The sequence below is a fragment of the Schistocerca serialis genome, chromosome 6 (assembly GCF_023864345.2).
Source record: "Schistocerca serialis cubense isolate TAMUIC-IGC-003099 chromosome 6, iqSchSeri2.2, whole genome shotgun sequence".
Lineage (NCBI taxonomy): Eukaryota > Metazoa > Arthropoda > Insecta > Orthoptera > Acrididae > Schistocerca > Schistocerca serialis.
Window position 1 is genome coordinate 615,356,007 of NC_064643.1, and position 27,630 is coordinate 615,383,636.

A 27,630-nucleotide genomic window follows, 5' to 3' on the forward strand; every position below is an offset into this window, starting at 1 on the left:
GTGAATTAGTTCCTTTCAGGAACATGACACCAGCAGGAAACATTATTGTAAGTCCATTTAAAAAGGGACGTTGGGACTTATTGCTGAAATTAAAATAACTATAAGAAGAGACTTTCCACAGTTCACCTAAGTGAAAACACAATTACGCATCTTAAGCGTTTCAGGAATTATCTGAAGTGGACAACTTAGGTGAATGATCCAGTAACATATATTATTCGATATTTCTGTCACCAGTCTGCTTAGAATGTCGCGTAACGTCAGGAAAGTGCCCACCAAATAAAAGTACTTCTCTCCCTACGACGTTTTTAACTTAAAGGTCCTTACTTTTGTATGATCCTATTTTTTATTAAGGTCACCCAGCCTCGTTAACGTCTGACGATAGACCGAGCGTGTAACAGCGGTCGCGCGTTCGAAGTCTTGTGCTGAGTCACTAGAATAGCTAGGATTTGCGCCTGAATGTAGCTATGGTGAATGACCTTTGGCTGACAGTCTCCAGTAAAGATCTGTGCTCCTGCAATTTTCTGTTGTTCGTTTTTAAGGCAGCAGCCAATTTTTTTTCCATGCCATCTGTAAAGTTCACTGCTCGTATCCGTTGTTATTCAGTAACGAGTAAACAACAGTTCTGCCCGCCCGGCTAGCGGCGCGGCCTAACACGCTGCTTCCCGAGCGGGATGGCGTGCCGGTCGCCGGCACGAATCCGCCCGGCGGATTAGTGTCGAGGTCCCGTGTGCTGGCTAGACAGTGGATGGTTTTTAGGCGGTTTTCCATCTACCTCGGCGAATTTAGTCTCAGTTATACTGTCTCGGCGATTGCTGGGCAAACACCGTTTCCACGTACGCCTGCACGATGATTATTCTACTACGCAAACGTTTGCTGTTACACTCGTCTGGTGTGAGACGATCCCGGGGGGGGGGGGGGGGGGGGATTTCCAAAGGGATCCGAACCACACAATAATCAATGGTTTGGTGTAAGGGAGCGGGGGTGGACTGCTGTGGCCCGTTGTGGGTTTGTGAACCACTGAGGGCTACAGCAGGACGAACCCTCTCCATCGTTTCCAGGACTCCGGTTTCATACACACATACATACTAACCACGCTTTCTATTCCAGGATAAGCACTGCGTACAGTGGTGCATTTAAACGAGGAAAAGGAAGAAACAATGCTCGTAATTGCCTGGCCACACTTCCCCCGATAACCTATGTTGATGGCTCTGCACCATCGTTCCGCGGGAATTCTCATTGGGTGAAACAGCACTACTGCGGCTAATTAACATTCCGGCTCTGGAGAAACGTCCATGATACGCCTGAAAATTAGAATCGATTGTAAAGAGCTGCAAGAACCATTGTCTGAACAGGAAGTCAGTGGGAGTTAATGCATTCACTTTCTATAGATAATATGGATGAAACTGCATTTTCCGTAATATTCTCCTCCAGTACCTTGTGAAACATTTATTTCACTTACCACTAACCTAATACTGATTGCAGGCACGTCATCCACTCTAGCGATCACTGCATCTTCTAAGTCGCGAATGCTTGTAGCTCGCTGTCCTTCTCCGTCGTCATATAGTGGTAACAGCTGCCCTGTTATACTTAATAGTCGGAACAGCCCTGGGTGTGAGATGGATGTCATCTACGCGGATATTTGGTCCTATACAACCTTTCTGTTTCTCTGCTGCTTCTGGCTTCTTGCTCATACACGTTAATCCTGTCAGGAAATACCGCCACTGGGTACCACTCCATTTGATTACGGCCAGTCGATGTTAGTACTTGTGCTTGTCGACACAGACTTTGCCGGCCGAAGTGGCCGTGCGGTTAAAGGCGCTGCAGTCTGGAACCGCAAGACCGCTACGGTCGCAGGTTCGAATCCTGCCTCTGGCATGGATGTTTGTGACGTCCTTAGGTTAGTTAGGTTTAACTAGTTCTAAGTTCTAGGGGACTAATGACCTCAGCAGTTGAGTCCCATAGTGCTCAGAGCCATTTTGACACAGACCTCAGTCTGCTGCAGTACAGATATTTTACACCAGGATTGGTCATGTCAGCGCGCAGTATGCTGTCTGCATTGGATTACTTCAATTATTACACACTGAAGAGCCAAAGACACTGGAACACCTGCCTAATATCGAGTAGGGTCCCCGTGGGCACGCAGAAGTGCCACAGCACGACGTGGCAAGGTCTCGACTAATGCCTGAAGTAGTGCTGGAGGGAACTGACACCGTGAATCCTGTAGGACTGTCCAAAAGTACGTAAGAGGACAAGGGGGTGGAGACCTCTTCCGGACAGCACGTTGCAAGGCATTCCAGATTTGCTCAATAATGTTCATGTCTAGGGAGTTCGGTGGCCAACGGAAGTTTTGAAACTGGAGCCAGTCTGTAGCAGTTACGGACGTGTGGAGTTTCGCATTGTGCTACTGGAATTTCCTAAGTCCGTCGGATTGCACAATGGGCGTGAATGAATGCAGGTGATCAGACAGGATGTTTAGGGACGTGTCACCTATGAGAGTCGTATCGAGACGAATAAGGGTCCCATATCTCTCCAATTACACTCGCCCTGCACCATTACACAGCCTCGACCAGCTTCAGCAGTCCCGTGCTCATATGGAGGGTCCAGGCATTCATGAGGTTCTTTACATTCCCGCCGGCCAGGGTGGCCGTGCGGTTCTAGGCGCTACAGTCTGGAACCGTGTGACCGCTACGGTCGCAAGTTCGAATCCTGCCTCGGGCATGGATGTGTGTGAAGTCCTTAGGTTAGTTAGGTTTAAGTAGTTCTAAGTTCTAGGGGACTCATGACCTCAGATGTTAAGTCCCATAGTGCTCAGAGCCATCTGAACCATTTTTTTTTGAGGCGTAAAGTTTTGTAACGAGCAGTCATCATGGTTACACGAGTGGGCCTTCAGCTTTGAACGCCCATATCGATTATGTTTCGTTGAATGGTCCTAACGCTGACACTTGTTGATGGTTCAGCATCGAAATCTACAGTAATTTGCGAAAAGCCGCACTTCTGTCCCGTTAAATGATTCTATTCAGTTCTCGTTGGTCCCGTTCTGACAGGATCTTCTCCCGGCTGCCTCGATGTCGGAAATTTGATGTTTTACAGGATTCCTGGTATTCATGGTCGCTCGTGAAATGGTCGTACGGGAAAATCTCCTCATCCCTATGTAGGAGATGCTGTGTCTCATAGGTCGTGTACCGACTATAACACCACGTTCAAACTCACTGAAACCTTTATAACCAGTCTTTGTAATAGAAGCAACCGATATAGCAACTGCGCCAGACACTTACTGTCTTATATAGGCGTTGGTGATCGCAGCGCTGTATTCTGGCGGTTTACATAACTCTGTATTTGAATACGCGTGCCTATGCCAGTATCTTCGGCGCTTCAGTGTACCTCTACACCTAAATGCTCGTCGGAATTGCCTTACCCTAAAATCTTTGCAACAACGGTAACGGTACATGTATTTCACCATAAGAGGAAACAGAATGATTTTCGCTTGTAAGTTTTCATGCAGTCGCTCCCAGGCTATGGTCCCTTATCTCAAATCGATACAATTGCCCTTCTCTATGAATGTTTATAACATCATAACAGAAGCAGCCTGTACACTTTCTTTGAAGCGGACTCCCGTCCAAGGATTCGCGCGTTCTTTCCACAAGGCGAAATGTTACAAGAAATCTGATCGATTTAGCAGGGCGGTGTGACCGAGCGGTTCTAGTCGCTTCAGTCTGGAACCGTGCGACCGCTACGGTCGCAGGTTCGAATCCTGCCTCGGGCATGGATGTGTGTAATGTTCTTAGGTTAGTTAGGTTTAAGTAGTTCTAAGTTCTAGGGGACTGATGACCTCAGGTGTTAAGTCCCTTAGTGCTCAGAGCCATTTGAACCAAACTATGGTATGGAAAGCAAATATGTATACGTACACTATCGTGTTGACACACCTTCTGCCATCAGTAAAAGGACTAATCACATCAATATGTGTGCTTATCAGTTAACTACTAAAGAGACGGCGAAGGGAATACTCTGATAATTCGACAATAAATATCAGACAAGGTGGGCAACATTCAGAAATTCCTCAATAAATTTATTTTTCTTTCCCCACATAAATTGTGCTTATAATTAACGGTAAAATAAAGATTTTATGGACGACCCAGTTTGATTATCGTAATTTTACTGCTGAACTTATGCTTAGGCTTGCGTTTAGCCAGGGAAACATTATTTATTCCTTATGACGAAACTGTTATCAGACTTAGATTTTGTGTTCCGTCTATAGGAACTCAAGAGAGAGTATAGAAACCTTTAAAGTACGCCCCATCGTGCGTAATTTGTGTAACATATGTGGTTATAATGATCGTAGGTGAAGATACGAATAACTTGTACGATTTTTTCAGTTAGAGAGAACGTATGTGGTCACATCGAACTGTTATTCAGAAAAATTGAAGTTATTTAAGTTATTTTCGAAGTGTAAGTGGAGGGACTTGCAGTTACAAACGAAGTGATACGTTTATTATCAACATTGAACTAACATCAGCGCAGGGTTTAATAGCAAAGATGCATGTAAAGGCCACGAGCAGAGTCAGTGTTTGAGGGCTATGTGGTGCACGGTTCCTATTTGATATAGGAACATATGCCATTGCGAAGGCCATTCGATCCTCTGCCTCTCTATAGCGATGTTACAGTACGTTAAAGACAGTTAGAAAGACGAACGGGAGCCGACGACCAGACAAATTTTGGGAATCGATTAGTTCCTTTCGAAAGTGATTTAATTGGGCTGCAATTACTGCTAAGCTAATGACAACGTTTGTATTGGCGCTGTTTAGATTTTACGTACGAAAACAGTCACCCTCAAATAATTCCGGACTGGAGTTAGATCGATTGTTCATATTTGGTACACCGGTGTAATGGACTTCGGTCTGAGATAAGTCTTAACCGTTGGAAATTTTCTTGCTTCGTTTAGATTTTACGTGCTAAAAACACATTTTTCTGGGTGGTTTTGTAGTGCGCCTCTTATGTACCTTAAAAACTTGTACGATCGGTTCAAACTTTGAAAGGAGGTAAATAAACAGATGAAAACGAAACGATTTTTTTCTTCCCAATAATCTTTATCTTTTATTTAGTTACCAAGTCGTACTAAATTTTGTGTGTAAAATTAGTTCTTGTGTGTACTGAATTCATGAGAACGTTTTAAAGTGAATCAGTTAAGCAAAAGAAGCATCTTTACAGTGAAATTGAAACCTCACTTTCAAAAACCTTGCTTCATATGGATTTTACGTGCATATAATACATTTACTGTGAATTTTGTTTCCGTGCGTCACTTCTCTGTTTAGCACTTGGGCAAATCGTTCCAACTTTTATTAAGGTTGACAAATTCATGTAACTGATAGTCTTTCTCTTGCTTTGTGGAAGCTTAAGCCATTATCACAATACAAAGAACTATATCTAATTAGGCGTCGACAGAATCAACAAATATATCCATCGGCTGTCAATCTATGGCGGTCAAAGTCCAAATAAAAGTAGAATAAAAGTTGTACAACAGAACAAGAAATAAACAGTCATAGCACTAGTTGAATATGTACTGTAGAGTTAGGGATACAAGACAAAGTAGCTATCTTTCCACTCATCTGTCAGCTTCTAAGACATTTAAATCAAAACATCACAGCATATTTGCGCTTTTTACGACTCACCTCTACATCCATTGCGCAGTGAGTTCTCTTAGCTGCAACGTGTTACTGCACCTGCATCTGGCTATTTATAGGATAAAGTCGCTGATCCTTTGCCCATAATCGAGTAGATTCGTCGGCCATAGCAAACAATATACACTGATCAGCCATACATTATGACCACCGACCTACTATCAATGTAATCCATCCCCGGCGATAACATCGTCAGCTGGCGAGAACGACTGTCAGTCAGACACAGGCACGGTGCATTTAGTATCAGTTAGCGGGCCGTCCGGGTGTAGAATGGGGAAAGTTCACGATGTGCTTGAGTTTGACCGAGGGCAGGATGTGATGAGGTGGAGGCATGGCACAAACATTTCGGAAACTACACAACTTGTCGGGTTTTCGAGGAATGCTGCGGCGAGTGTCTTCAACACGTGGCGAAACCAAAGTGAAACGATTGAGCGGCGGATTGGTCGGTCACATCTAATTACACATGCCGGACGTTGAAAGGATGGGCAGACTGCTATGTTGGCACAAGCCGTGCACTGTAGTGGATCTGACATCAGACTTTAATGATGGGCAGAGTACAAGTGTGTCTGAATACACAGTGCACAGAACACTCCTTATGAAGAGTCTCCGCAGCCCATGACTCTTGCATGTGCCAACATTAACACAACGGCATGGACAACTGCGACTGAAACAGGCACGCGAACATCGGCACTGAACGTTGGTGCAGTAGCAGAGCGTTGCCGGTCTGATGAATCCCGATTCCATGATTATGCCATTGGAAGGGCGCGAATTCGTCATCTTCCAGGTGAACAGCTCCTTAGCACCTATACTGGGGACTAGAAACAAGCTGTAGGCGCCTCCGTTATGCCCTGGCGAACATTCACGTGGGCGTCCATGGGTCCAGTGGGTCTGTGCAAGGCACCAAGGCGACCAAGGAGTTTCATACACTGGTTGAAGATCACATACACCCCTTCATGGCGGTTATGTTTCCCGACGGTAGTGGCATTTTACATCAAGATACTGAGTCATATGACAAGTCTAGGAGTGTGATGGACCGGTTCGAGTAACACAGTGGCGTGTTCCAATAGATGGGCAGGACCCGCAACGTGCTAGATCTGAATCCGATCGATCACGTCTGGCATGTGATTGAACATGGCGTCTGAGCCGATCACCCAAGTTCAGGAACGTATGTGTGCAGATGTGGTGCCAATTCCATCCAGTGAACTATCAAGCCGTCATTGCTTCCAGGCCACGACTCACCGCCGCGGTCAAACGTGGACGTGCAGGGTATTAGGTACGTGGTCATAATGCTCTGGCTCGTCAGCGTACAATATAATTTGACTGAAGGGCATACATGAAACAGCTTAAAATGTATTTCGGCGATGCCATTATAGCGATGGATTTGTTCCTGGAGGGGTGCTAAAGTAATCTTCTGGTTTCTGGTAGTGGTGAGAGAAGGGAAGATCAGTTTACCCTGGGGTGACCACATCTCCCACGAACCCACTCCCAGGTATAGTGAGAGCTGTAAAAATGAAACACTAATTGGCGAGGTTCTAGAAAGAGGAATGCATCTCCAACAGGAAGTATCCAAGATTTGTGGTACACCTGTAATAGGAAGTATCGCAGAGTGGGAGTGCACGATGTATGTTAGGTACAGTAACCAAACATCAGCAACTTGTTTGACATATCTGCCAAAGTAGTTCCACGGAGACGTCAGTGCAGCGCAGGCGCACTGTGGTAAGTCATTTGTATGAACAGTAGTGAAGATATTTTGCAGTGTGTACGTCACAGACCAGTCTTAAGATATAAGTCGAACAACGTAACAATCCTGCTCTGATCCTGCTGACATGTTTGAGACGTGGAACCTTGCTTACGCCGTGACTGTTCGCAAGCTGATTTCGATTAAAATGTCTGGTACCAAATTGTGACAAATTTTTTTGAAATCTAGTCACGCTACGGTCAAGCAGTCGAGCACTTTTGACAATCACGGGACGACACAGCATGGATCGATATTAGTGCTGATATCATGAGACTGAAGGTAGTGGCTACAACTTAACATTACATGCGGAGCCGATACTGACGAACATGTCGGACAAAAGTCACAAAACTTATAAGGCCGCTCATCTTCTGCCAACTGAAGGCGCCCGGTCACACGTTTGATAGCAAGTGGCTGCATTTTCTTTTAGCACTTACCTTTGACATAGCACCTAAGTGATGTGAGGCAATGAAAATACTATAAAGACTGTCTTAATGGCACTTGGAAATGAAGTCGAAAGAACAAATTTGCATGCTGTAAGTTCTTCGTTTGGCACAGCACAATGGGGCAAAATATTTAAAATCGTTGTGAATTCAAGAGCCCAGGAACATGATAACTGCAAGCACTCAACATGGTCATTGGTACACCTCCTATAAATCATAATGATATGCTTTACACAAACTTGATAATTAAGTTTCCTGAACTAAAATCATATGTGCATTGCTCACAAACCTACAAGCAGTGTGATAACTTCTGTTGTAAGGCTACGAAGGCTCTGAAACATTTTCACTGACCTTGTCAGACTTGTGATATAAGGTATAGTCATTGACCTTTAATGCCTGACGTCATCTGTGGCACTGAAACGTGCGTGCATGAAATTTTCAATAACACTGAATGTATTACGTAACAAAGATGGTGGATGGCGGGAAATTTCAAACTAAAAAAAAAAATGGTTCAAATAGCTCTAAGCAATATGGGACTTAACATTTCAGGTCAGCAGTCCCCTAGAACTTAGACCTACTTAAACCCAACTCACCTAAGGACATCACACGTATCCATGCCCTAGGCAGGATTCGAACCTGCGACTGTAGTAGCAGCGTGCTTCCGGACTGAAGCGCCTAGAACCACTCGGCCACAGCGGCCGGCTTGGAAGTTAATGTGGTGGATAATTGGAAAGGTGGTAAGTACTTAAAAATTAAAAATGGCGATGGGTAGAAAATTTAAAATATTAAATATTACAGGGCGTGCAAACATTAAATAATTGAATATGTTGGTAATATGTAAAAAATTCAGTATACCACTTGGAGGAAAGTTTGTACAACCAGTCGCAGTGCAAGAAAAGTTTTTTGACATTGCCCACAATCTTCAAATTTATGCGGAGCGCTATTTATACACAGATGGGCTCTATTGCCGATTAACTAGCAACTTAAAGTGATCTCTTTGTCGATAGTGAACGATATTCTCAAAAAAGGGAACTCAGCTTTCACTACTCATTATTTTACGCATATTTGGGATATCGAATTTACTGTGGTAAAGAACGGACAAAAGCTGACTCCAAATATCTCACTGAATGGAGTTTTCAATCTTGTGCTAATGCATTAGGTTTCGATGAAACAGTTTTAAATGCAGACAGTATTTAAGGTGCGAGTGTTTTTAGTGCAATAATCTGTAAACGGAGTTACTGTACTTATCTTGCTGACATTAAATATGTGAAATCAAACTCAGAGGCATTTGATGAAATGTTAGCTCAAAAGAAGACAGCTATTGGTGTGGATGCGATCATAGTTATCTGTAAACCAGAATTCAGCCCGAAAGGTCAAAGAACACATTGTAATGTAGTAATTTATTAAGAGTTGTCACCTTGCACTGAAAACGTAGCTTGCCGTGGAGCTGGGAGCAGAGAATATGATGGACCTCACTTTCGCACATCTGACGGTGGCTACTGGGCCGGCCGGCGGTGTGCTTCGCTAATGGTGCGTACGATACGTTACACACGCTCTCTATGAATCTGAAGAAGCACTGTTAATCGACGTTTTTCATACTTAGCGCACGAAATTCTATGGATAACACAACCATACTGCTAAACTTTCAAAGCAATAACTACAATACTTTCAGAGATATGTATTTCTGCATAAAACACATTGTATCTGTTCTGACATTGTGAAACTGAGTAGGGACTGGAATTTATTAAATTTAAAGTATCAACTGAAATTACAGCCAAGAAGACAGGTTTATATAATCTAATTTTCTGGAATTGTCTTTAGTTTCTTTCTCACAGAATACTGATGTAATTAACAGTACACTGGAAAATAATTATTTCATTGTGTTTTGGTGGTTTGAGTGTTTTGAAGAGAATGGGACTGAGACAGTGAATGAAGGATGTACGTAAAGTGAAAAAGCGATATTTTATCAAAACTGTATAAATGTAAGCGTGAGAAAGTTGTTGCGTAATAGGGGAATTTGTGCGTGAGCTTGATTTTGCAAAGGGCACCCAGAAGGGACGTAAAATATTAAATTTATTAGTAAGTAATTTTGTGGGAAGGAACCGTTTACTGTTTTTATTAAATTTTATTTTCTTTCGGAATTACGAGATTTCCAGTCTTAATTACGTGTAGTAATCTGACCGGCTGATATTAGAAATACCACGAGTATAGAATTGCTCGAAATGATCTGACTCGCTATTTAACATGCTACTCAATTGGAATTCAGCATTTCCTGAGTGTTTGAGTAGGGTTTGGCGCCTCAGATGTATGAGTGGATAGAGCCGCTTGGGAGTCCCTTTCTGGTTAACACCTATGTTAATTCGAGCTGATCAAATTTGAACCAAAATGAAGAAATCTACGCGTTTGATCGGTTATCGTGGAGTTGACGAAAAGCTACTACAGTGTTGATAATTTTGAGAAAGTTTGAGCTTTGTGAATGACTTACTTTAGGAGATTTCCGCATGTGAACATTCGGAGTCGTACTTAAACTCCGTGTAGGGTGTTTCGAGCAAATTACGATACATTACGGGGAGCAATTCTGTATATCAAGTCTACTGGACGTCTCACTGTAGTAACTCGCAAATAGTGGTGGGTCAGTGGCTATTTAGGACATTTAAAATACCGGGTCGGACTAAATACCTTCTGGCTGCTTCTGGGTGCGAACTTGTTGCAGAGGCAGTAAGCAATATTGTATAATTAATGTCGGAATACCAAGTAAGGACTTGATATTCATTGCCTTACAGGAAATTTTAGATTTTTTAAAAACGAGTCCTGCAAGTATTCCGAACGCTTGATAGTTAAAATAACTTTCAGATTTTGCCTATGGACAGGAGTTACGTGGCTTTTGAGTGGTAGATATTCAGCTAATTTTTCACCAGCGTTGCTTTTATCAGCTAAATCTGTATCAACTATCGCAGAATGAAGGGGCAGACAACGTGAAGCCTATCCAGGTAGGTGGAAGAAAAATTGTTTAAAGGATAGTGAGAAACCGACGCACCCCGCCGCAACATGAATGAACTCGCTTAGCTTTGATATCTCAATTTTGTTCATGATGGTTAGAGGGAACAGCGGCGCAGAGAGATGCGTATAGAATTTTCACAAGTAACTGAGATCTGTCTAGCTGGTGCGTAATTTCATATTCCGCTGGCTATTCATTATGCAAGGTGGTTTACGAAATTTATTTATTGCTAGAAAACGTTTGTAGCTGTGACGAATTTTACTTGCCACCACATGCTAATAATACATTTGTATATGTGAATTTCTATTATATGAGAGAGAGTATAAAACATTCACTCCATAGTAACGAATTAGACATACATAGTTCCCTGTTGTGAGTGCTACTTCAGCTATGATTTCACAAATCTCCAAAATGCGAATTACTAAACGGGTAACTGAGTAATTGGTTGAACAGGTAACTGGTAACAGCTAACGGTAGATGGTAAACAGTATACAGTAAATGGTAAATGGGTGCCAGTAAGTGGGTAATGGTAAGTGTTGACACTCCGATTCAGGGGTTTGGGAAGATGGGCCAGCCCCGTATCAAAACCGACTGGAAGATTAACGGTGGGGTCCGGTTTGAAGGCCTGAGTGAGTGTGGCTTTTAGGCGCTTTTCCACAAGTGACACGGTGTATACCGCGCTTGTACCCACAATCCGCCTCAGCTATATGAGTGGCAAAAAGCTTAGAAATATGGATAACACTACATGCAGATATTTGGGGTACACAAATTCCCTCCCAGAAGGTTTACAGTAGCAATAGAAATAGAAGAACGAGTAAATGAGGTAATGGGAAGAGGGTATTGGTGACCCCGTAACAGTTAACTAGTATGGGAACGACGAATGGGTGTCACTAAATGTGTGATGGTAAACGGATGACTGTTAGTGCCTGTATTATGATGTAATGGGTAACAGTGGCTGGATAATGGGTAACACGTAATGGGTAACGAACGATACTCTCTTCCTTTCGTCTCCACACTAGCAAACACATTCCTCAACAGAAGTTTGGAATATCACAGAATTTGATACAATGACTTCTTATACACCACAGGCCATTAAAATTGCTACACCAAGAAGAAATGCAGATGATAAACGGATATTCACTGGACAAATATATTATACTAGAACTGACATGTGATTACATTTTCACGAAATCTGGATGCTTAGATTCTCTGAAATCAGTACCCAGAACAACCACCTCTGGCCTCAATAACAGCCTTGATACGCCTGGGCATTGAGTCAAACAGAGCTTGGATGATGTGTGCAGGTACAGCTGCCCATGCAGTTCGGCAAGAGTAGTGACTGGCGTTTTGTGACGAGCCAGTTGCTCGGCCACCATTGACAAGAAGTTTTCTGTTTGTGAGAGATCTAGATATTGTAATGGCCAGGACAGCAGTCGAACATTCTCTGAATCCAGAAAGGTCCGTACAGGACCTGAAACTTGCGGTCGTGCACTATCCTGCTGAAATGTAGGGTTTCGCAGCGATGGAATGAAGAGTAGAGCCACGGGTCGTAACACATATGAAACGTCCATTGTTCAAAGTGCCGTCAATGCGAAGAAGAGGTGACCGAGACGTGTAACCAAAGGCACCCCATACCATCACGCCGGTTGATACGCCAGTATGGCGATGACGAATACACGCTCCCAATGTGCGTTCACCGCGATGTCGCCAAACATGGATGCGACCATCATGATGCTTTAAACAGAACCTGGATTCATCCGAAAAAATGACGTTTTGCATTCGTGCACCCACGTTCGTCGTTGAGTACACCATCTCAGGCGCTCCTGTCTGTGGTGCAGCGTCAAGGGTAACAGCAGCCATGGTCTCCGAGCTAATAGTCCATGCTGCTGCAAACGTCGTCGAACTTTTCTTGCAGATGGTTGTTGTCCTGCAAACGACCCCATCTGTTGACTCAGGGATCGAGACGTGGCTGCGCGATCCGTTACAGCCATGCGGAAAGATGACAGGCATCTCTACTACCAGAGATACGAGACCGTTGGGATACAGCACGGCGTTCCATATTAACCTCCTGAATCCACCGATTCCGTATTCTGCTAACAGTCATTGGATCTCGACCAACGCGAGCAGCAATGTCGCGATACGATAAACCGAAATTGCGATAGGCTACACCTTTATCAAAGCCGGAAACGTGATAGTACGCATTTGTCCTCCTCACTCGAGGCATCACAACAACGTTTCACCAGGCAACGCCGGTCAACTGCTGTTTGTGTATGAGAAATCGGTTGGAAACTTTCCTCATGTCAGCACGTTGTAAGTGTCGCCCCTGGCACCAACCTTGTGTGAATGCTCTGAAAAGCTTATCATTTTCATATCACATTATCTTCTTCCTGTCGGTTAAAAATTTCGCGTCTGTAGCACGACATCTTCGTGGTGTAGCAATTTTAATGGCCAGTAGTGTAGTACATCCATTGAAGTTTCTACAATAACTTATTAAAAAAATAAACATAATTCCTTCTGAAAACAGGAAATATTATCTTTAGTTACCAAAAATCATTAACAAACATTGCAGGATATCTCTTACGCTTACATCTTGAAAACAAAAACAGCGAAAAATCTTTATTTTATGCTGATGATTATCAGTCATTAGTAGTGAGTACGTCCTTCACGCACAAAGATGAATTCTTCCACTCTGCGAGGCGCTCTTTGGAAAAGACCATCAAGGTTGCCTTGATTTATAGGGTCCCACTTCTTAATGGTAGCTTCAGTGAGCTCCTAAGGATTGTCAGCTGGAATCGGACGCTGTGCAATGGCCAGATCCGACAGGTCCCATGCAAGCACAATTGCATTTATGGCTGGGGACTGTACGGCCCAATTCATTCAATTAATGTTGCATCTATAAAGGTACCGAGAAAATGCTAGATTACGTTGTCTTGGTGTAGGAAGAAGATGTCATCGACTGCACATCTCTATGTCCTTAAGAATCGTTTGTAGGACCTCTTAGAGGTGTTGGTGACCAGTGAAATTGCTGTAGATGGAAATTATAGGGGTCCGCCGTCTCATCTTTATTGCCGCCCTGAACATTACACTTCATCTTGCGGATGGACTTCCTGAAAGTATTGGCGCACCTCGTGTCGTCTAGCGTTCCTAAAATCCCTAACATGCAAACGAACCCTGGTCTCCTCAAACAAACATGACATTACTCCATTCTGCAATGATCCAATGGTGATGTGCTAGAGCTCAGGTCCCTAGACTGCATCTGTTCCGTAGGATTACTGCTAAACTTCTCATTGGTCTTCTAGAATGAAGATCATCCTGATGAAGTTTTCTCCGCGCTATTTGTCTGAGTTAGGAATCCCTGTTGGCCGGGGAACTCATTCCCAATATTTTTGACAACTGATGTTGGAGGTGTGCAAGCCGAAAGTTGGAGGAAACGATGCTGATTTGGAGTTGTTATAAGAGGGTGACCACTGCGAGGTCTATAGGTCACATTTCCTGTCTCTCTGTACATTCTCAACACCTTAGACACTCCACTCTGAGTGTATCGTGGTTGTGTATGTTGCTGTGTATGACCTACTGAAAGTAAACCCACTGCCCTGACTCTATCAAAGAGGCTGCAGTGCTGAACACAAACTGAATGCAGTGCTAAACACAAACTGAATGAAGCTGTTGCTGATATTGGAATGCTCGCCGGGTGCCGCTGCGGCAGCGGTGTGTTTACATGAGTGAGAAACGGCCACAGGGCATACCAGCAGTAAACACCATCCAGTACACTGGCTCTGACTGGATAATGTATGAAGTGCATAGGTCAATGAGACCTCTAGTATCGTAGACTGCAATTAATGATAGTATTATAAATTTTTCTTGAACAGTGTAATTTGTAACGCTCTACCAAACTAACGAATATTATTCAATAGGGCTCGACGATAGAGTTCATCCAGAAGAGACGACATTTATATCCCAGACATAGTTCAGAACTTTCGTATAAAAACAATAGACCACTGGTCAGTTTTGACTCACCTTGCATAATCTGCTTAATGACTGAATAAGAGCAGTTGTCCTATCTCTAATAACTAAACCCATAATAGATCTTACGTAAAACACCTTTCCGTTTCCTCGTATGTAAAATTGTGTCTCAAAATACAAATTACTAGCGAACATTTTAAGGTATTACATGAAATGAAACAAAGAGAGTATTGGAGTAAGTGTTGATTAAATTAGTGAAATTCTTAAACAATCTGTGTATGTGTGAATTTTGCTGAAACAGTCTTAACCAACAGCAAGAAATCTGCAATAAAGTTTCGTGTGAAAACGTTATTCAGTATTGGCGCGCCATACATAATAGAAGTTGAAGCTCTGTGGCCCAGGGTCGTGATTTTAACAATTCTCAGCAGGAACTTACCCAATTTTTTTGATTTTTCTCCAAAGTGCGAAAACCTGTGTCTTATATTGCTTTTAAGGATTTGAGTTCTTATATTTATTTGTAACGCTGTTGTTTCTCATGAACTGGTTTCAGGGCGCTGTATTATCCCGTTTTTAAGTCTGTTTGTGAAGCGTGGTATCATTTGTCACTCTCCTAATATGCAACGAGGAAGATTTACTGTGAAATTCTGAAAGTCAGGAAATCTATGTGTCTCGAAGTTAATGCTATATTCGTTGTAAGAAACAAATTTAGAAGATATTGTTTGAATAGTGGATCAGGTACACAGGTACACCACCTACCCACCGACACATCGAAATGATACGAAACGCATCTGCAGACACAATAAGGTTCGATCGAGACAAATTTACAGCACTCGTGAGGTAGGTGGAGGACTGGACAAGGTGCGTGTGAAGTACTCCAAGCGAGAGGGTTGGCGGACACGCCGATAATGTTGCTCGTAGTGACACACTACGAGATATGCCGACTGCCGCCGACGCACATGAGCCGTCATGCTTAAAAATTTCTGAATTTTGTGTTATGTGCAACAGTATCAAAACAGTCTTAATACAACAAAAATTGGTGGTATGTTAAAAAACATCCTAACCGTTTAATGGATGTTTTAATTAAACTCCATTGCTTACCACAATCCACATTCATAATATGTATGTAAGTTAATGGTATGATGACTGATGGAATAATATGGAATATTTCGAGCCTGAACCTCTTGTCTACGCATTTTGGTAGCGTGAAGTTGTTGAATTGGTGAAATTTAGAAATTGCGTCACTGAGCATGCACAGACGTCAGCAATTTCTGACTCGGCTAAAAGGAGGTTATAATGTCGAGAACAGTAGTTCGTGGCGAATTATTGTTGCTAAACCCTCACAGCTGATGATTAAAGCTCCCTTATTCGTGGAACCTGCGAGAAACTCTGCAAAATGTGAGTATACCATATATTGCTACTAACAATCTTACTTCTTTTCATCTATTGGTTACTTGCTTCAGACATGCCTGTTTCTATTCAGTGTTGCAGAGTTTACACAGCTGGCATGTGCTGTACCAATCAGAGCAGTAGTTGAAAGTCCGCAGCTCATGGTCGTGCGGTAGCGTTCTCGCTTCCCACGCCCGGGTTCCCGGGTTCGATTCCCGGCAGGGTCAGGGATTTTCTCTGCCTCGTGATGACTGGGTGTTGTGTGATGTCCTTAGGTTAGTTAGGTTTAAGTAGTTCTAAGTTCTAGGGGACTTATGACCATAGATGTTAAGTCGCATAGTGCTCAGAGCCAGCCAGTAGTTGAAAATCTGTACTGGCTGTCGTCAAAGTAATCTATCGCGGGGTAAATTCGGCACACTAAGCAAGCCTCCAGAATACGTTAAGTTGGATGTATGTATAACACCTGTCTCCTACTCTTTCTGAAATATTTCTGCTTCCGCAGATCGCTCATAATGCGTCTTCCAATTTTGTGTTTTCTACTGTACATAATTGTTGTTCACTTTCTGTTCAGACCTGGATCTGCACTTTTCCTCGATAAAAATATTACCATCTAATAGCAACTAAGCAAAGAAATTAATTGTAACTTACATGATATGAGAAACTGTGTTAAACTCTACAGAAATCGGAAAAAAAGTTTACAACATCAACTGGTCTCAAGAAAAAAGATTCATAGAACTCCATCGGTGTGACAAGCTGTCTGAATGAAGTAATACATTGACATTAACGCACGATAACGCACGAATGCAACCAATGAGTTCGAGAAGAACTTTGATAGCTGATGAATAATAGTGCGTTTGGAAAAGCCATAAAAATGTGTGAATCACTCTGGACATTAGATTAGCAATATCCTGGGAAGGCAAACCAATTTTTCAAAGAACATAAACTTTTAACGAACATATATTCGCTGTTTTCTTGAGCAGACATAATATAGTATTGCACCAGAAGAGGTGTTTAGGAAACGCTTCTGGTCGGATTCTGTTGTCGATACATAAGACATTAAACAAGTTTCCAACAAATCATATACAACTGTGACACACCGGCACCGGTTGCTTAATTTCTAACATTAAAACTCCTAACATCTACGATGATATCAGGAGCAGGGTGGGTGTAATGCCCAAGCGACACAGGCTGCCGTTTGTAGCGACCATCCGAGAGGGGCACCAGGGTCACCACGACTGTGATTCCCATACAAGGACAATTAATTGAGACCAAAAGGGGCGTCTAACTGACATGGGCGCCAGGGTCGCCCGAGTGTAAGGTTCGCGTATGGTGCGTGTGATAATTAGTAGTGGAAACAGACGCAGGTGAGATTCTACGAGGGAAAAAGGGGAGGAGGAGAGCGATAAGCCACTTCTGTGAAAAAAAAAATACTTCTCTCACCGGTCCTGATCAGGAGCGATGAACACACACGATTCGATACATCCGTACACCCCGCTAATAACAGACGTATTGACATCTTGGGTTGTCGGGTGTTCTGCCGGATATCAGCGTCGTACTTGCACGATATTTCGGTCACGTAGCTCGTAACCTTCATCAGGTGCGACCTGAGACAGCTCCTCGAGTGGACCTGGTCCAGTATTTATGCCTATGGCCTTCCCCCTCCAATGGCTGCAGGTGCTTCCTCTGTGGTCCGCCGTTGGTGGAGGGGGAAGGCCATAGGCATAAATACTGGACCAGGTCCACTTGAGGAGCAGTCTCAGGTCGCACCTGATGAAGGTTACGAGCTGCGTGACCGAAATATCGTGCAAGTACGACGCTGATATCCGGCAGAACACCTGACAACCCAAGATGTCATTAGATCGCCGGGAAAGCCAGAAGAGTTACAACAGACGTATTAATCTACTGATAAACCGAAATGAAAGACGAACTTAATGTTGAGCCTGTTACAGAATTTGTCAGTCTACGAGCAGAAACGTGTGCTGTCAAGAAGTAGTCTGGGCGCGACATGCACCAGGACAAAGGTCTCAAACGTCTTTCTGTTAATAGGTTAACTATTAGTAATTACAGGCTGCCTGGGGTGTATTTGGAGGTAGAAACCTCTGCGCGCTTTATAGTTCATGTCGATTTTACTATCACATACCACAAACTGGGTTTATCTGTAAAGGGTGATAAAATTTACAAATGTTGGACTGGGATCATTATTGCCAGAAAATGAAGATGATGATAATGAGGATTGATTTTATCGTGAGTAGTGAAAATAGCTAGAAATGTAAGTATTGCGAACGCTTGATAAATTTAGATAACGTGTATGTGTGTGTATGTGTGTGTGTGTGTGTGTGTGTGTGTGTGTGTGTGTGTGTGTGTGTGCGCTTCTGTATTTACCTGACATTCTCGAAAACTGTAAGTTGCTGATGGTAATAGTAAGTTACAGCTGGTCTAGGACACTATCACCTTTATAACACGTATGAATTCACTTATTCCATTCTGACTGGCAAGATTAAACTCTCCAGGAACTTATGGTCTAATTATCTAGAGTTCATCTGATTTCAAATATGCTGCACGCTTTTCTACAGCTTGATTTGAATATGATTAGGAGTATTTTATGTATAGAGTATTTTTATGCTATGAAAATGTGTAATAACTTTGGATCTGTGTCCGTAAAACACAGAATGTAAGAACTATTAGTATTCCTTGTCGCAGTTACAGTCTTCATCTGACTTTTCTTAGGAATATAATCTTTTAATAACAAACATTTACGTACAGCGTATTCTCGTTTTGCTTTATTCTGTGTCCCCCTTCTGCAGTTTATTACAAAGAGGGATACAGCATCTACTGATGAGAGAGAATTTTAGGTGATTACATTTGTTTTCTTTAAATTAGTTATACTGCTAAAGATACTATTTTTGAACATAGCACAAAAGTTAGTGCGTGTGTGTGCTTACATAATTTCCGACAAGAGGGGTTTGGGAAAAACGTATATTACATAATAATGGGCAGTGGAAATTGTTCCCCACTAGCACTATCACGCATCCTTTTATTTTTAAGTTTCCCACAATTGGCCATCTTATTGACGTTATGTGTGTCATTAATTCAAGATCAATGATCCCACATGAGGCCACAAGGTTTCAAAATTTGTCAAAGTGTTCAGAGTCCTCAGAGCGTTACTTCGAACTTTTATATGGGAATGACGCGTGTAGTCCTATAGAGCGCGTACTGAAGTCTCAGCCACTTACGAGCCAACTCTTGTCGTATCATTATTGCAATTATTAAAAACTGTCGAGGTAAGTGTAATAATACATGTGAATCAGTAGCCCTCATAATTGTCTTTTCATAATAACAGTTATAATTTATTAATAACTGAAATTACTAAAACAGGGCGGTTGGTAGACTGCTATCAAATTTCCCACCAGTCCAAGAACACTTTACTCAGCCAACAAAGGGAGGCAAGAAACCTGTGGCGTCGTCCTCCCAAAGTCTTTCCAAAACTCATTTCTCGCTCTACCATCGACGATTTACCCGTTTATTAACGGTTTCATTTAATGGCCCTGATATTTCGGGACACAAGATAGTTTCTCTAAACAGAATAAAAATGGATATAATCCAATTGCTTAGCAAATGAAAGATACTATTTCCAATTGAACGAGGGTGGTAGATATAAGTGATGTGTACTGCTGATTAGCAGACTGTATCATACTAGACAAACACTTTAACTTCAGTATTTACTGGTAGATATAATGACATTAGTGATTGATATTTTACGTTACACCTCAACTGGCAGAATCTATACTATCTTTAGATGACTTCAAAAGTGTTGATAGACGAGAACTGCAATCAAAACCATTTACATTTATGTACAAAGCGTACAAAACAGTTTGAAACGAAATTTGGAAACAATTCCTGTATCACAGTCAGTGTATATGAATTCTACGATTTTAGTTAAATTACAAAAGTACTGTTTTCAATGAGACTCTATATCACTACTTTAGTTTGTTTCACTCCAGATCTGATTGTCATCTTCAGATGGTGATGAAATTTGGTGCACCATCACTGCTTCCTACTACATCTTGTGTTCTTATCCAAGCCCCCATGAAATTAGCAACGGTCTGAAGATCCGGTAGTCGGTAGTAGTAAATGGTTGTGTAACTTGCAAGTTTTACTAAGTGCCCTCTCAACAACCGACAAAATCATCTTTTGATGATGGCAAGTAGCATAATGTTCTATGTTTTTAAAGCTTTGCTTGGTTTTTCTTGTGGAATTTACTACGATGAATGGGTTCCTTTAGTTTTCCACGCTAGTCTGCCCCGTGTAAGTCTCTTCATCACCGCATAACAGCGACAATTACATCCTTTTGAACTTACTTTATTGAAGCCTAGCTCTCCTTTTGCAGCTGATTCCCACCACAGTTTTTTTCATTACCAAACTTCTCATTTCTTGGTGACTCTGGATATGTCTTATCAATAGATCCTTTAATTTAGTCAGGTTGTACCACCTGTTCCTTATTTCTCCAATTCACATCAATATCTCCCCATCAGTTAAGCCACCTACCCATCCAATGTAGATTATTTTCCTGTATCCCGCATTTAGAAGGTGCTAACCTCTTCCCGTCTGAACTATTTAAGGTACATATTTATCAGTCGTACAACGCTACGCCCCAGACAAATACTCTCAGAAATTACATTTACATATATGTCTCGAGACAGCACATTTTCCTTTTTCTGAAAACTTCCTTTGCTATTGCTAGTCTGCTTTTCTGTATCCTCTCTACTCCGGTCAGTTATTGTACTGTTCACATAGGAAAACTCATTTATTGCCTTTAGACAATAATTTTCTAAACCAGTACCCTCACTATCTGATATCATTTCACTACATTTCATTACTCTTGTTTTACTTTTTTTTGTGTCACCTCATAGCTCTTTTCAAGGTACTATCCGCTACATGAAACTGCTCTTCCAAGTCCTTTGCCGTTTCTGTACTTATGACACTGTCATCAGCAACTTTTTATTTATTTACTTTTCCAGGACTCTTACTCCTTTCCAAATTTCCCGTTCGGATGCTGTAATACTTGCTCGGAGCCTTAAATACCATCAACATGCTAAGGTACCAGCAAACCGTAGTGTTACATACTGGGCTGTTACCAGCTCTTCTTCCAGTGGAAGATCCCGTCAGCCTGCTTATCAACGATACCGCCGGCGGCTGCTGTAGAGGATTGTGTTCATGCGGCTTTCTGGTGCCTCCCAGGCTAAACTCTGAAGATTTACTCTTAGTAATCCGGGGCGTGTGTCTCGCTGATTTAATAGCCTGATAAGCTAATTTCTCGCCCTGGCTTCACGGGAGGGCTCTAAACATCACATACGTGATTACACAAGTGAGGGTGATCTAGGGAATATACCCTCCCCCGTCCCCTCCCCTTCCCCGAGCCAGTGGCCTTAGCCTTACATGATACTAGCGGTCTGATTCATAATGCTTTCCTTTGATATATACACTTTAATTTAATTATAACCCGAGTCAGGTCTTTTCGTAGTTGAAACATTTTCTGCCTCATTATTAGGAATAAGAAAATCACACCCCGCCCAGTTTTGTAATGACAGAAATCTCCTGCTCACGTGGAATGTATTGTAACAACAAGAAGAAATAAATACGGCATGATGTTTGATGGTATTACATATTTATCTTGATGAAAACGTTAAGCGGATTAACCGTACATGAGACCGGATCGAGTGTTTAATATCATTTTTTTTGCCCATGCGTATTTTTATGAACTTCAAGAATAGATATATCATTAAGGTGACGTACCTGTCGTATTTGATTATAATTAGGTGATCATATTTCTAAATATTCCTGTCAAGTAAGAAGTGTTCATCGAACAAGAGACATTAGGAGGGATTAGGAAAGGGGATCACATACAAGTATTTTGGAGCGATGTATTTCACCAACTACAGATATTAGCCATAAGCAAATTTTACATCAGTTCCCTAGTTAAATTTGTTGCCATCAGTCCCTTTAAGGAGTATAACCTGGACAAACATATGATACAAATCCACTCTCCTAATACTCTTCCACGAAATAGTTAACCCAATAAAAAGTCTCTTCAAAGGGAAATTACAATTGCTTCATTTTAACAAAACGTTTGTGTGTCTGCTCTTATTGGGTAAACGTATATACACTCACACGCTGTACCAGATAAAGTAGCAAGTGAGCAAGTGGAATGACTCGTATACTAATTGCATCGGGTTGGTCAAAAAAGTTTCCGCTTAAGGGTATTGATGCAGCGATATACGCGCAACTCCGATGCGGGCATGGAAGCACAAGCATGCAGGCAGTGTATTAGCATAGCGTTCGTGTTTCACGACATGCGTGTGGTAAATGCGAAAACGTGCACTACGGCGACGTTAGTATTAAATACCTCCGATCAAGACCAACGTCTTGTTAACCTTGGCGCCCCAAGTTCCGTGTTGGGTGCGTCTGCTTCATGATACCGCACGTCCTCGCATCGCGAATGTAACACACACGCTACGCCAAATCAAGTGGGACACCCTCGATGACCCACCCTATAGGTATGATCTCTCCTCATGGGATTACAGCGCCTCCGGTCCCTTAGAAATTGGCCGGGTGCGAGTAGCACCCGCGCACTAACTAACTTATTTGAGTATACAGACAGTTCATCCATTACGGAAATCTAGTGCACTGACAATTTTTGCATGTTGTCGACATATATACTGCCAAGATATCGGACCCAGGAATTCAAAGACTTTACAATTATTTTAATTTAATGTCTGAAGAAAAAGTCAAATGAACAAAGAAATATTTTTATCGAGTCATATATTTAAAAATTAACAATTCCAGATTTTGCTCTTTATTTTTACTGTGAAACTGTGAAGCTGTTCTCCTTGTGACATTTCATGATTCTAGACTAACGGGAAGAGCCCTATACGTTTAAAGGAGTGAGTTCGCGAGTATCAAAATATGTATCATAAATTGCCGTATTTCTTGATTGCATTAACTAAGAAGCTAACGTTACTTATACAGCCAAGGGACCATAGGCCTTAGTGTGCGAGAGAAATTTGAACTTGATACGTCTACTCGTTGCTGAGGAGAAAGAGTCTTGGGAGACGGACCGACAGACAGTCTGGTAACAAACAAAAATTTTTGTGTTTTGTAATTACAAATTATAACTTTTCGACTATTTCCTTTGGTTGCACTGCGAAACCTTGCTACTTGGGAAATTTCATGATTCTATTTCAATTGGAATTACCCTGTAGGTTTTGATGAGCGAGTTTGGGAGAAAGAAAATATGTGACATCAATTACCGTACCTTTCAACTGCATTGGCTGAGAAGCTTACATTTAATATAACGCCAAGTGATATAGACCTTAATAAGTGACGTGACTTTCAACTTGATACGTCCACCCGTTCTGGAGGAAAAGGTGGGCTAAACAGACGGACGGACGGTCAGACAGAAAGACAGTCACGTAAGAAATGACAAAAAGAAATTTAATGTGATATAATTACACCAAACAATTTTCCAATTGTTCCCTTTAGTTGTAGTGTAATATCTTGCTTCTTGACAAAATTCATGAGTATAGGCCACCGAGATAAACCCTGCAGGTGTTGATAAATGAATCTGCGAGTGGAAAAAAATGTGACGTAAATTATCCTACCTTTTGATTGAACTAAGTCAGAAGCTTCACTTTCTTGCACCGCCAAGGGACCATAGACCATAACGTGTGGCATAAATTTGTACTTCATACGTCTACCCGATTCTGATAGAAAGGATTTTGCACAATCTGACAGCTAGACATACAGACAACAAAGTGATTTTATAAGGGTCCCCTTTTTATTCATAGAGATACAGAACCCAAAAAATTCCTTGAAGGATCGACGTTCCCTGTCGAATGAGGATCTGTGGCAGACATTTACAGACTTCTTCACGCAGAAACACAAGGCATTTTACCAAATGGTTATCTTCAACACTGTGCGTCAGCGAATACATTACCTCAGTGCTCACGGAGATTCTGCGTGATTGGCATGCAGCTTGTGGACTGCATGGCCTTCGAGCAGGCTTACGTAACAAGCATACAACTGTGATGTAAGAATCAGTCGTGCCAATGCAAGTGGCTAATGCAACGTACAGGTACATTATTCTAAATTTACGCAGTTGCTTCCATACCATTCAGCGGCTTCGGACAACGAGGGACGTGCCCGGCCGGTCACACGTAGTGGTGGAAAACATCGACTTGGAGACAAACTTGCTAGATATGGATGATCGGCTCTTGGAAAGATTCGAAGCCTACACGTGTGTGTGGTAAGTGAGCGGTAAGTAAATTCGAGGCATCGAGTAGCAGCTCTTCGGATCTGAAATTGTTCTTCATTCATGTCAGTGAGTTGAACCAAGATTCTATGGTACTCTGCTGTAATGACGTCCCACAGAACATGCTGAATTTGTTCTATGACATATACCATTATAGTAAGAAACTCCTCGCAAACTACAGAAAATAATGCGCTATAGACGATATGAATACATGCGTTTATGTAATTTATTGTTATGGAAGCTTTTGTCATCCAATGAAAGTACAAGAAAAGAGGAAAGATTCTTCTGAGTTCTGTTTCAATATATTCCTCCACGCTCAGAGCCAAAATTAGTCTGAATCTCTATCCTTCAAACCTTTATCATTTTGTACCCGACTACATGTAGACTTGGTTTTTATTGTGATGCCTCACACAAAACGGTTTAGTCTACCACAACCAATAACTAAATCCATCAGAATTAAAAATCTGATCACATTAAAAAAATCGTGACATTAGAATCACAACTTAGCATAATTTGTAAGTTTGCCTTGGCAATATTATATAATACAAGTTCTGGAAATGATCTTAGACTCTCTAACGTGCAGTTATTTGGTAACGTTAGTAATGATCTTACCCCTCCAAATGCACCAACAGTCAGAGAACTGCAAGTAATATTAGTTTCTGTGCACTCACAGCACGTTTTATACGTGAGAAAATCCCAAATCGCACCTTCTAGAGTGCTTTCAATTTGAAGAAAGGCTCACTGCAAAAGTGTTTAAAGTCGGGTGAGGGCTGCTATGACTTCGTACGATGTTTTATGTCTCTGCCACAATAACAAACGACTCTTAAAACATGAAACCAGCTGTCATGTTTTGGGACTTTCTGTATGCCCCGTATATTCCCCATTGCTTAAATCTCGTTGTGCGTCAGGCAGTACAAAACAATTTATTCAAAATAACTTATGCTTTTCTAAAAAGGACAGCTATCCTTTATAAAACTTAAATACGAAAATAATATAAAATAAAATAAGTAAAATAAAATAAAACTCCGATGATACCGTCAGTCAGCTCCAAGGAAGTTACAATCTTGAATTGTCAAATTATAGATATTAAACTTCCTGGCAGATTAAAACTGTGTGCTGGACCGAGACTCGAACTCGGGACCTTTGCCTTACGGTAGAACAAAGGTCCCGAGATCGAGTCTCGGTCTGGCAAGCAGGTTTATTCTGCCAATAAATTTCATATCAGCCCACACTTCGCTGGAGAGTGAAAATTTCATTCTGAAAACATTCCCCATGATGTGGCTAAACCATGTCTCCGCAATATCCTTTTCTCCTGGTATGCTAGTTCTGCAAGTTATGCGTAAGAGCTTGTGTGAAGTTTTGAAGGTAGGAATTAAAACTGTGAGTGCGGGTAGAAACTCGTCCTTGGGTAACTCAGTTGGTAGAGCGCTTACCGACGAGAGGCAAAGGCTCCGAGTCTCGGTCCGACACATTGTTTTAATCATCCACGAAGTTTCGTACCAGTGCAGTCTGCGCTGGAGAGTGAAAATATCATGCTCTAGACAGATATTGATCTTTGGCATATTTTCCTATAAGTACTGATTTTCTGAATTTGCAAGATCCTTATGGCTGATGTATCAACCGCTTAAGCAGTTAGTTCTGAAGATTCTACACATATCAGCTACGTTGGCGACCTGTGAGGATTCCTCTCCAAAATGAGGACAGATATATGCCAAAAAGCATGAACGGACTAACTTCGGATCAAATTGGTAAAATTTTATTTGTAAGTCGTACCAGCGATCAATTCCTGCTGGTTAGACACATAAACTGTCATGTTGATTGTAAACAACAAGCCTATTTTATTTAGAGATCTAGAAAATTAAATTGTACTGTAGTTTGTAAATTATATGATGTTAACAATAAAATTATGAAGAAATGACAAGAAGAATTTTTATTTTTAAAATTTCAAGTTCATATTCAGAAATTATTCGCGAATTTTTTTGTTTTTCCTAAAGATGAAATGTGAGACTTTTCGGAAATAATAAGACTACAAGGGAAGTAACGGAAATTTAATTAATTATAGGTTAAGCATAAGTTCTTTCAATACAGTTAAATTAAGGAATAAATGCAGGTACAGTAAACATAAATGTTTAAAAGCATAGCGTATTCCATTCATTTATTCTAGCAGGTAATAGGTAAACAGTGAGTCATTAAAACGTGATAGCTCACAACAGTGACTAATCAGGCATGATCCGACCTCTTAGAAAAATGGTCTTCTTCATCTCTAGAACTTAAGTACCTTTCAAACTGTAACTTTAGTGGCAGTTACAGCAGTAAGTAATAGAATGAAATGACTCTTTCCTTCTGGACAGTACCTTATTATGAAACTATATTATATCTTAAGCTATACACCAGGAAGTGTAACAGAAAGAACTTTAAGTAAAGTTGGCAAAGTAGGGGACAGATGCTGGTAACTGAAGCTGTGATATCTGGTGGCGAGTCTTCCTAGAGTGGCTCAGCACTTTACAGTGCTGCCCACGAATGACAAAGTACCATGTTGTGGTACCTATGTGGCACATTGTTTTAATCTACCAGGACTTTTTCTAAAAATGTACACAAAGGTAGTGGCAGACATGATCACTGACCGGAAGGACATTCTGAAGATAATGGCCTGTCGTTTACCTTCAGTAATCATTACAGATATCTTCCTTCTTTGGTCATTGACTTCCGAACTAATATGAATAGTGGCACTTGACACTGCACAACGTCTCTTCACGAATTCGAGAGGAACATATTGTGGGCAGGACAGATGCGGAGTTCTCAGCTGGACGATGTAGATTAAGAGTCAGTGTCGTTCTATTATTCTGTGACACAAGCTCGACACTTGGGAATCTGTAGCAGAAAAAGGATGGTTGTAGTCTAACGTTGTTCCGTGTCACAATTGTTGGGAGGAAGGGTAGTTAGACGTTCTTTTGTTCAAGGGCTCGTCTTGGCTTTTTGAAGTAGTTCATCCAAAACCTGGGAATCTAAATTAAGATCGCCTGACAGCACTTTGAAGTACACTGTCTGTCAAAAAATGTGAAGGGGAATCGGGGGAGACAGTTTTATGAAAACCTGATAGATTTTGGAATGGTCGTCATCGA

General features: G+C 41.7%; 1 protein-coding gene across 1 annotated transcript in view; it reads right to left on the reverse strand.

Moving 5' to 3' along the window:
* Positions 1 to 27,630, reverse strand: part of LOC126484247 (uncharacterized) — a 364,456-nt gene that overhangs the window by 46,539 nt on the left and 290,287 nt on the right. The window lies entirely within an intron of this gene.